We start from the raw sequence: 12,429 nt of genomic DNA on the forward strand, positions 1-12,429 counted from the left end.
ACTGCGCAACTGGCTTTCCATAAAGTGCTGAAAATCTTTCCTGAATAAGGCCGAGTTCGAACGGTGTTGCCCTAGCGTCCGGACGATTTCACCTCTGCTGCACGCAATTACCATAATAAGGACTAGCATCCGGATGGTGTTTCCTTGACGTCCGAACGGTTGCAATTCTTCTCCACGTCTTGCCTTATCAAGGATGGCGTCCAAACGTATGCAGTTGTCTTCCCATATTCGTGTCTGTGAAGGAAAACCTAATTCTCCTCGAACTTTGACTAGCGTTCGAACGTTATTGCCACGTCGTCCACACAAATGCACTGGAACGCTAGAAACTTCTCAAACTCCGAAGAGCGTCCAGACGTGTTGCCATGACGTCCGGAGGGATGCAACCTTGAACTATTTGAAGCTTCTAGACACTGATGGGCGTTTGAACGGTATTGCACGTCGTCCGGATAGATGTTGCTGACTGATGAGCGTCCGGATGCTTTACTGGGCCGTTCGGACGGAAACAAAGGATCCCACTTTTTTGAGTTGGACTCTTCACAGAATCTTCTTGGAATTTCTAAAATAGCCTTCTTGAAGCATGTGACATTGTAACTTGTCACAATGAGGCTCTTTCCATATCAGAGAAATAAATTATGAATATCTGAAGACTCTGAAATATACGGCATCTCTGTTAAAGCAACAATATTATATGATAGTGATTTTGTCAACAGAATGCAGCCAATAAAAAACTAACAAACTCCCCCTTTGGCCATTCTAGGACAAAAATCACTTGACTGGTTAAAAATACATTCCTGGTCCAAAACTAAAAATACTCCCCATTTTTTGTCTCAAAAGGACAAAGAGTAAACAGATATAAAAAAACTATAGTTATAAAATACTCCGCCTAGATGTCTCAACAGGACAAGGGTAAACAGAGTATATAATATCCCAAAAATATAGTTCGAAAGTCCAAACACAAGAAAAAGAAAACTATAGAAAACCCAAATAATCATAAGTTTGTAAAACAACTGATAGAAGGAGGAACAAAAATCCTCAAAGAACCAAATCCTGCTGATCCACTAAACTAAGTGACGGAGAGAAATCCGTTCATTAATCTGGATTTATGCCACATCAACTTCTAGCTCTTGAAGCCGGGTACACTAGACTGAAAAACCTTCAATCGCTTGAGTCTGCAAAGCCTGAATTGATCATCCGTAGATTGAAATGCTCTAGGCAAGTGGTCTGGAAGATAAAAGAGAAGATTCACCACTGAACCTTTAGCTGGTGCAGATCTAGAGGAATGATACTATGGAAGGCTCTGCATGAGCTAGGGGAACAAGCTCATCTAAACCTAGAGACCTTTGGAAATTTAAACATATAACTTCAACAACAGTCAGTTTTCTAAAGGATCCATCTGTCAGATATTGTGCTGGGAGCTGTTGGACAGCATATTCCTAAAAAGATTTAACAGAAATCTATCCAAAAAAGAATGTTGTATTATGACAGCTTGTAATTTGGATGCGCAAGAATTACAAACGCAAATATAGCAATCCAAATAGCACAAATATATCAATATCCACCCAACACATAGACAAAAAAGGATTTTCATACACAATATCTCGAGAAAATATTCCAATCAATAAAATATTCAAATATTCTAAAAGGCACAAGAACTTAAAAGAATAAAGGAAGACACAGCAAATACAATGGAATGAGAAGAGAGTGCAGAGAATGCCAAAATCTCGGGAGAAAACCGCGAGACAAACACACAACATGACATGGTAAATCAATAAAAATTATTATGACAGCTTGCAATTTGGATGCGCAAGAATTACAAAAGCAAATATAGCAATCCAAATAACACAGATATATTAATATCCACCCAACACATAGACAAAAAATGATTTTCATGCACAATATCTCAAGAAAATATTCCAATATTCTGAAAAGCACAAGAACTTAAAAGAATAAAGGAAGATACAGCAAATACCATAGAATGAGAAGAGATGTGCAGAGAATGCCAAATTCTCAGGAGAAAACCACGAGACAAACACATAATAATCAACTCAAAATAAGGAAAAGATTATATATATATATATATGTACCATTTTGTTTTTCCTCTATGTAGAAGAGAGTATTTTTAACTAAAGAAATTAAAACATGTTAAAGGAGACATCACTACAGTTCTAGAAGGGCCCAGAATTGGTGTCCAAAAGAAAAAGAAAAGCTTTTATATTGTCTCTCTTTTTAAAGGAAAAACCGAAACATCAAGAGGCAAAAAGGAGAGAAGGCTAAAAAGGTATCATCTGGAACTTTCTTGTTCTTTTTCTTCTATTTGATTACTGTTGCTTTCCCTTATGTATTTTCTTCTTCTCGTATTCTTAATCCAGCCAAACAAAAGAGAGAGAGTCAGTGTGTCTTCCTTAGCAAAGAACATCAACAAACCAGAAGAGACAACCAAATAGAAAGGAATCGTGGCTTACCGAAAGGGAGAAGGAGTTGCTCTGTTCTGATGCAGACCAAGTGAAGGAGAGAAGAGGTAGTTTTCTAGAAAGGAAGAAGGTCTTTTCCACAAAGCCAAGAGAAAACAAAAGAGAGAACCACAGTTTTGGTTTCTTAGAAAAAGGTGGGCTATGGTGGAGTTTTTTTTTTAAAGCTTTGCTACTGCTCTGTTTTGTTTCAAGGAGCTGAGAAAGAGGAATGTTGGTACAGTTTCCGGTATGGTGTGAATCTGCACTTTCCTTTGATGTTCTTCACGCTTCTCAATAACTCTGCAAAACAACAAAACCTAGGGACCCTTCCGGGGGTCCCGCTCCGATGCCTAAGTTAGCTTCTGTGAGAAAATAATGTTCTATGCATAAAATTGAGTCTTCGTTTATACTTGGGGTATGGGCCTATTTATAGGCATAGAGGTGGAGTCAAACCTGGATTAGGACTCCTGCTCCTTGTTGATCTAGAACTGCTGCCCGAGTTCTAATTGGACTTCAATCCTTTACTAGACTTCTAATTGGATATCTTCTTAGACTTCCAATCTGATATCTTCTTAGACTTCTGATCTGATATCCTCTTAGACTTCTGATATGATCATTATTCTTATCTGATCATTATTCTTATCTGTTTGGACCTATTTGAATTTTGAATCTCCTCTTTGGATCGGGATGAGTGGGATTTATCCCCAACAGTTACCCCTCAATTCCCTTATCCGAAGCTTGCTTGAATAATGGGAATTCCATGTCTAAGGAAACCCGAACTTTGTCTCTTTCTGAAAACCTGCTAACCTGCAAAACCTGAGGGTTAAATCTTACCCCCCATTACTTTCTTGTTTTTCCTTAGGGTTTTCTCCCTGTCTCTTGGAATGGCTAACTCCTGAAAAACCTGTAAAAACTGAGGGTTAAATCCGACCCCCCTTTCTTCTTGCTCTCGGCTAGGACTGATCCGGGACTCTCGGCTAGGACTGATCCTAGAGTTTTCTTCTTGCTCTCAGCTAGGACTGATCCGAGACTCTCGGCTAGGACTGATCCGAGAGTTTTCTTCTTGCTCTCGGCTAGGACTGATCCGAGAGGCTCCTTCTTGCTCTCGGCTAGGACTGATCCGAGAGGCTCCTTCTCGGCTAGGACTGATCCGAGAAGTTTCTTCTTGCTCTCGGTTAGGACTGATCCGAGAGGCTCCTTCTCGGCTAGGACTGGTCCGAGAAGTTTCTTCTTGCTCTCGGTTAGGACTGATCCGAGAGGCTCCTTCTCGGCTAGGACTGGTCCGAGAAGTTTCTTCTTGCTCTCGGCTAGGACTGATCCGAGAGGCTCCTTCTCGGCTAGGACTGATCCGAGAAGTTTTTTCTTGCTCTCGGCTAGGACTGATCCGAGAGGCTTCTTCTCGGCTAGGACTGGTCCGAGAAGTTTCATCTTGCTCTCGGCTAGGACTGATCCGAGAAGCTCCTTCTCGGCTAGGACTGATCCGAGAAGTTTTTTCTTGCTCTCGGCTAGGACTGATCCGAGAGGCTCCTTCTTGGCTAGGACTGATCCGAGAAGTTTTTTCTTGCTCTCGGCTAGGACTGATCCGAGAGGCTCCTTCTCGGCTAGGACTGATCCGAGAAGTTTTTTCTTGCTCTCGGCTAGGACTGATCCGAGAGGCTTCTTCTCGGCTAGGACTGGTCCGAGAAGTTTCTTCTTGCTCTCGGCTAGGACTGATCCGAGAAGCTCCTTCTCGGCTAGGACTGATCCGAGAAGTTTTTTCTTGCTCTCGGCTAGGACTGATCCGAGAGGCTCCTTCTCGGCTAGGACTGATCCGAGAAGTTTTTTCTTGCTCTCGGCTAGGACTGATCCGAGAGGCTCCTTCTCGGCTAGGACTGATCCGAGAAGTTTCTTCTTGCTCTCGGCTAAGACTGATCCGAGAGGCTCCTTCTCGGCTAGGACTGATCCGAGAAGTTTCTTCTTGCTCTCGGCTAGGACTGATCCGAGAGGCTCCTTCTCGGCTAGGACTGATCCGAGAAGTTTTTTCTTGCTCTCGGCTAGGACTGATCCGAGAGGCTCCTTCTCGGCTAAGACTGATCCGAGAAGTTTCTTCTTGCTCTCGGCTAGGACTGATCCGAGAGTTTTTTGCCTGCAAAAGAAGCGACATCAACGGGTTCCCGGTCCCTAGACCGGGAACACTCCGATGCTTAAGTCAGCTTTATTCATTTATTCTGAAAATACTTATTCCCAAAATCTGGGGAAATTTCTGTCTAGTCTGAATTGAAAATAAAAGTCTATTTCTTTGCAAATATAAATACTAAAAAATAAAAGTAAGCCTGAAATTCCCGAGAGTCCTTTTTATGGGATCATGGGCAGATACTGTTGTTGCCTCGGCTCTCTATGCTGTGGGCTTCTGCTTCTTCGGTCCTCTCCTCTTTCTATGTCATCTCGGGGATCATTCTCTTGATGCCTCTCGCCTAGTTGAGGACGGTCTCGGGGATAGTAATCCCGTGGCTGCTGATCTCGGGGCTGATAGTCCTGATGATTCCGAGGCCTGTTATTTCCTTGTTGGTTCCGTTTTTCTCCCAAGAACCGAACTAGCTTGCCATTCTTTATGAATTCTTCTATTAACAACCTTAGGGTTACGCACCCCTCGGTGTAATGACCTGCTTGTTTATGGAAATCACAATACTTCCCTGCATTCCTATAAGGAGGATTACCTGGTATCTTTTGCGGTTCCCGAAACGTCGGATCTCTCTTGATCTCCATGAGGACTTCTGATATCTCAGCATTGAGAGGTGTAAAGTTGTAATCTTTGAACTTCTTTACCTGCCTCTACTCTTCCCCATCAGCTTTCCTGAATTCTTTCCTTTTCTTTTCTGGGGCTGTCTCTTGGGGTAGTCTAGAACTGGCCATAGACTTCAGCGTCTCTTCCTGATTAATGAATTCTTCTACCTTATCCATGAGGCCCTGCAAGGTACTCGGTTGCTTCCGGATCAACTTCTTCATCAAAGGCTCCTCGGGTGAAATTCCCTGATAAATGGCAGCAAAGATCATATCCTCGGTCGGATCTTCGACCGTAGCCTTCTCTCGATTGAACCGAGCCATAAACTCCTTGAGACTCTCATTGCCCTGCTGGTGCAATGATAGCAAATATCCCGAAGGCTTCTTCCTTGTCCGGAAAGCCAAGAACTCCGTTAGGAATATCTTGGACAATTCCTTGAACTGATCAACGGAATTCGGGGGCAGCTTCCTGAACCAGTCTCGGGCATTCCCCGAAAGAGTAAGAGGGAAGGCCCGACATGCTACTTCATCAGGTGTCCCGTGAAGGTCTAGATGAGCTTTGAAATTCTCTAGGTGATCCAAGGGATCTCTGTCTCTTGCATAATTTAGAATTTGGGGTACCTTAAACTTATTGGGAAGCTGATAGTCTGCCACCCGTCTGGTGAAGGGTGAGTCTGTACCCATTAGGAGCTTGTCCACCATTACGGATCTGCTTTTGTCCTTTCTTTCCATCTCCATGTACGTGCACCTTCTCTCCAGCTCGGCAATAACTCTGCTCAGATCTCCTTGGTGGTCATCCTCCCTCCGAGGATTAGTGTTGCTGTTGTGATCTTCTTCCTCTCGCTCATCCCTGTTCATCTCGGGATTGGGCTGTTCTGGCCTCCTGCGCAGCAACTCGGCATTCCGCTGTGTTAAGGATTCAATCTGGGCTTCCAATGCTGCTATGCGATTTGATCTCCACCCCTCGGGGGAGGGTTCGGTGGAGGCTGCTGATTATTCTGAATACCTGGCTCCATTCGGACTATGGGCTCTCGGTTGGTCTGGCTTCCGGAATGTGTGTTCATCACCATGCTGAATCTTATTTTTCTTTTATGAGGAACGAATAATCGTATCCCACAGACGGCGCCAAACTGTTGGTACAGTTTCCGGTATGGTGTGAATCTGCACTTTCCTTTGATGTTCTTCACGCTTCTCAATAACTCTGCAAAACAACAAAACCTAGGGACCCTTCCGGGGGTCCCGCTCCGATGCCTAAGTTAGCTTCTGTGAGAAAATAATGTTCTATGCATAAAATTGAGTCTTCGTTTATACTTGGGGTATGGGCCTATTTATAGGCATAGAGGTGGAGTCAAACCTGGATTAGGACTCCTGCTCCTTGTTGATCTAGAACTGCTGCCCGAGTTCTAATTGGACTTCAATCCTTTACTAGACTTCTAATTGGATATCTTCTTAGACTTCCAATCTGATATCTTCTTAGACTTCTGATCTGATATCCTCTTAGACTTCTGATATGATCATTATTCTTATCTGATCATTATTCTTATCTGTTTGGACCTATTTGAATTTTGAATCTCCTCTTTGGATCGGGATGAGTGGGATTTATCCCCAACAAGGAAGAAATGGTTTTGCGTTCTGTACTGAATGAGGGAGACGAATTGTAGAGAGTTGAGAGTCCTTTTCTCTATTCCTCTATACAGGCCGAGAGAACTAGAGAAAGGGAGTTTTGGGGCTGCTGGAAATTTAGAGAAAGAGAGAGAGAGGAAAAGAGATTCCTGCTGCGAGAGAGAACCAGGGAAAGAATAAGAAAGAATGGAATGGTGCGTGAAATCAAAGGGGGCTACATCTCTATTTATAGAAACCTTGAATTACTCCAGGAGGAATTTTGATCAAAGGCTGAGAATATCTACTTGGGCATCACGGTGGTAAGGTATTACATGACGTGCGTGACCATAGCAGCTGGACGAAAGAAAACACAGCACCTGGACGAAAAATAATATCTCCCATCTCTAACGGACGAGGGATTAGGTTCTAACTAAGCTAACATTAACCTGTTAACCAAGTTTTGCTTAGTTATTTTTGTCTTCTAACGTCTCAATAATGAGCTAGGTTGGTTTCTACGTGTAAATAAAAGGGCTAACGTAAAACTGGGTTAGCTTGGTCTGTGTGGATTCAACATAATCATGAGTTATTATTTTTACTAACCCAAAAGCCATACTAAAATTAGTTTTGTTAATTAGGATTTCTAATGTAAAATCTAAGAGCCAAGTACAAATAAATTGAGTTTCTGCATTTTGCTAAAAATCATTGATAGTTAAATTATCTTTTATATATATATATATTCCCGGGCGTTAAATGTCACAATAATATTATTTATCAATAATATTATTACACTAATAATATCATGCCAATTAATCTATTGAAATCGGCCTGAGGTGCTTTAAAAAAAACTGAAGAGTTTTGAGTAGATCGAACGCCAGTCATTTTAATTAGTCTTAAATTTCTAATTAAAATGCTCTATTTTAGGGTTTAAAATCTGGGGCGCTACCTCTATGGTGAAGTGTGTGAAATCCACACTGATCACCAAAGTCTCAAATGCATCGTCACGCAGAGAGACTTAAATGTGAGGCAACATAGATGGCTCGAAGTGCTGAAGATTATGATAACGGATGTCCTATCATTCAGCGAAAGCCAATGTGCTGGCTTATGTACTAAGTAGGAAATCTCATGATGATGAGATTGACTAAGAAGTGCTCATGGAGCAACTGGCACAACAATTTGCAATTGTGCAAATTGTAGAAATGCTAAAACGAGTGAGCCCCTTAGCCTACAAGATTGAATTGCCTCCTAGTTTGGCGGGCGTTCATGGCATCTTCTACATCTCTCAGTTGTGGAAGTGTGTCCATTGTCCCTCACATGTTATGAATCTCCTAATATTCTACACCGCCCGGACGCTATCCTTGATAAGGCAAGACGTGGAGAAGAATTACAACCTTCCGGACGTCAGGGCAACACCGTCCGGACGCTAGTCCTTATTATGGTAATTGCGTATAGCAGAGGTGCAACCGTCTGGACGCAGCCTTATTCAGGAAAGATTTTTAGCGCTTTATGAAAAGCCGGTTGCACAGCTCATGTGACGACCCTTTTTTTTTTTTATATACAACACGTAAAACGAGTCATCGTAGTGGCACGACTACGTGTCGCTTAACCAACATATGGCACATGCCCCATAACATGTACCAGATCATCAGAGTTACATCTAACAATGGAATATAATAATCAATGTGCAGCGGAACACATATCACAAGTGGAAATGCATCTAATACATAACAGTTAATTATAACAAGAGCCAATTATATGTCTAACTGGTTAAAGCTTATAAAACATATTACTACAATTACATACCCAGAATACAGGCTCTGCAAATACATGCCCCATAGGACACGAGCGATAACAAAATACCCAAAAATGCGAACTACCCATGAGTCCGGCATATGACTGTTGCGATATGCTCCAATCATAGCATCCCATACGCTAAGCAAACTGGTCATCATCTACATCTGTGGTACCTGCAAACAAGAAACCTCATCTACACGGTTGAGGTGGTATCCACATCCGCATAGGTGAAAGAATGAGTTCACCGCCTCAGTATAAATCATACTAAGACCTCAATGATATAAAACTAACTGAGTTTTCACAAAGAACCAACCTTTCTTTTATTTTTAGTCACGCGAGCACTATATTAGCCACAATTTACCAATAGCTAATGTAGCAAACACCGACTATTCAGAAAAACATTTAAAACATACTATATAGCAGTGAACATATGTAGAAGTTCCAGTCATCCCTCCTTGGAAGTTTCTACATATAAACCCCTCTAGAATAATACTTTTCATTGGTGGCTCAAACATATGTGCATACAATCACTCAATCACAGATATCACGCATACACATAGGTCTTAAGCAAGAAACATGGCATCTTACTTTTCCATACTAGGATAACATCCTTCAACAAAACACTCGCAACACCATCTCAAATCGTATTTCAACTTCTTGCCTTGAACGTCAGTAGATCATGAGAGCACTAGAGTTAAACTCAATTATGCTAACACGTCTTTCCTGAAAAACAATAACAGTCAACCTTCTTACTCATAGATATGCCATCACTCACACCAGGGCAGTCATGTATCCATGTCCTTTCAAGTTCAATATATGACATCTTAACAAATGCGACTATCCGATAGAAATATACATAAGCGTTTTCCATTTAAGACACTTATGCATACCAACACGTCTAGTAAAAGCTACTCATAACATAAAAACATCACTCATAAAACAATGCTATACATGATATGCATGAACTGGGGCTACTGATACTGCTGCTACTGATACTGCTGATACTGATTCTGCTGATACTGATATACTTATACTGCTGGGGTATGTATGCTCTATACTACATGCTCTATGTTCTGTGCTTGACCAGTATATATTTCACTACTGTATCATGCTATAAAATCATGTTGTTACTAAATCAAGTTCCCTCAAAACTAAACAAATCCAACATTTTATCAAACACTTTGAAACCATTCAAAACATAGTTCCTTCATAAAACATAAATAGTTTCAACATGACATGTTCTCAAACAATTTGCATAATTAAAATCCCAACCGCAGAACATACTCAAACATTTTAAATCAATTCAATACTTTTCACTCATGTATCATTTCTTAAACATCATTGATATAGTTTAAACATAATCGAAACTAATCAAATTATCTCAAAGCATATATATTTCATCCTATGGTCGGTTCGGTTTCATAAACAGTATATATATTTTTATCAATCTATTACATATAAAAATATATATTTTCTCAGTGAGTAGAATACTCACTTGGCTGCGCAGATATTATGCACTAGGTTTCCTAGACATCACCATGCAATGCGTCACTGTGGAATAACACATTTCATCATTTAGCACTCTAAATAATTTGACACTCAAATTAGCACTTGAATCACTCAATGCTAACCGTTAGAAAACCCATAATATTTTCATTAACCTAATCGCATAATTTACAACCGTATTCAAAATAACATCAACCGTAAAATTATGTTCACTAATCTTTTTACAATAATTACCAACTTATTAACACGATTTAACGATCTACTTTAAAACAGTACTCCAAACACAATACCATTAACCCAATAGCATTTGCTAAGGGTTAATCACATAAAAAAAACTCAATTAAAATTAAATACTTAAAAGTTAGAGTTTGAGGAAACTCACCAAAAATTCACCAAACCAAAACCCGTGGTTTGAGTAGCCCCCAACAAGTTCCAAGTAACCCATTACCTAAAGAAAGCACTAAATTAAACACACATTTGCAAGATTTAACCAAAATCTCCAAAACATGAATTTAACGAAAATACCTCAAAACGTTTGGTCAAAACGTAGATCGGGCTTCGAGGATTACGTTACAGAAGTTGGATCTAAGATTGGATGGCTGGATTTCAAGATATCACAGTTTTTAGGTGGAAAAAACCGAGAGAAAATAAGAAGAAAACGGAACTGCCGAGAAGAAAAGAGCGTTCGACCCTCTTTAATTCGGACCCCGTCCGGACGGGCATCACAAACCGTCTGGACGCGCTCCATTTAAGCAGGCCGTCCGGACAGGCACCAACCACCGTCTGGACGCGCGCCGTTTAAGTAAGCATGCGCCACCCATTGCAAGCCATCCGGACAAATTAAGTCAGGCGTCCGGACGCGCGTGAAATGAGGCGTCCGCCTTGTGTTGATAAGGTACCGTCTGGACGAGCTTTTTGAGCCGTCCAGACGCACCACATTAATTTTAGTTATTTAATTCATTTTTCACATTTATTCCATTTCCCATTCATTCTCTCACATTTTCCTCTTGTATAATTTATTTCTTTGATCCATAAAATACTCTTTGCCCGTCCCATTGTATTTTTCAGTCGTCTAATTAATTTTAGTTGTTTATCCTATTAAGTTTTATTCTTAAAATGACAAATAATATTCGGGACATCACAGCTCACCATCCGGATGCCGCCTAGAGAAATTAGAGACAGACTTGATTTCCGTCTTCTTAGCCTATAAATAGAGGCCTCTAGGCATGTAATTTGCATGAATTTAGTGTTGAATTCTTCTGTACTTAGAGAAGGTGTTTAGGTAGATATTGTGAAGATCTGCTACCTCTCTAAAGGTTGTCGTTGTGTTGTTGCTGTGCTCGTTTGAAGTCTATCTTAGGGAGGAGCCCTAAGGTAAAAGAATCCATAGAAGACCCCTTCAGAGTACTAGATACGATCATTGCATATGGGTATGTGAGTGTTACTGTCTATGTACTATCTTTGCCTTCTGATAGTAGATTTCTTGGGTTTGGCTGCCTCGGAATGGTTTTTCTCTTCATTGAGTTTCTACTTCATTAACAAAATATTTGTATTCTTTAAATTTTGCATTTACAATATTTTGTTACACGATGCATACGCACACGGTTAAATTTGAAGTCATTTATTATTCAAAGATGTTTTATGAGATTTGAGCTAGACATATTGCATGTGTCTGAAAGGGAAAGAGCATATGTATATTTCTCTTCGACTAGTATACGTATGATTCAAGTGATGTCTAATTCAGATGTGCCTGTATACTTATGTTCTCCGAAGTTGTGAAAAATATGTATGCATGTATGACCAAGTAAATGTTGTCAATCATTTTCAAGCGATGTCAAATTTGGATGTAACTGTATACTTATATTCTCCGAAGTAGTGGAATATATGTATGCTTGTATGACCAGGTTTTGGATGTCCACGGTTTTCATGATAAATTGATATCATGTTTTGACATGCCTATATACTTATATTCTCCGAAGTTGTGGAATATTTGTATGCTTGTATGATCGGAATATGACGTCGTGATTTTCATGTTTGGATGTACCTATATACTTATATTCTTTGAAGTTGTGGAATATCTGTATGCTTGTATGACCAAGCAATGAGGTCACTGATTTTATACTTAGAAATGTGTGTATGCTTGTGTTCCCTGAAGTTGCAGAATGCTTGTATATGAGCATAGTTGAGACATTTGTTGTATAAGTATGTGTGTATAATGTAGTAGACTTTCCAATTTATGTGTACCGATGTTTACTTTTATCAGCTATAAAACGTTTTAAAAATAAAGGCATCATGTTAATAGTTGCTGTTATTGTAAACA

General features: G+C 40.3%; 1 long non-coding RNA gene across 1 annotated transcript; it reads right to left on the minus strand.

Annotated features, from left to right (window-relative positions):
• Nucleotides 1–723: 723 nt before the first annotated feature.
• Nucleotides 724–2,591, minus strand: LOC133882576 (uncharacterized). Its single transcript, XR_009902687.1, has 2 exons — nt 2,463–2,591; nt 724–2,359 (listed from the first exon to the last, which is right to left on the minus strand). It is a non-coding gene; the product is annotated as an uncharacterized LOC133882576 (long non-coding RNA).
• Nucleotides 2,592–12,429: the final 9,838 nt, after the last annotated feature.

The sequence above is a fragment of the Alnus glutinosa genome, chromosome 11 (genome assembly GCF_958979055.1).
Source record: "Alnus glutinosa chromosome 11, dhAlnGlut1.1, whole genome shotgun sequence".
NCBI lineage: Eukaryota > Viridiplantae > Streptophyta > Magnoliopsida > Fagales > Betulaceae > Alnus > Alnus glutinosa.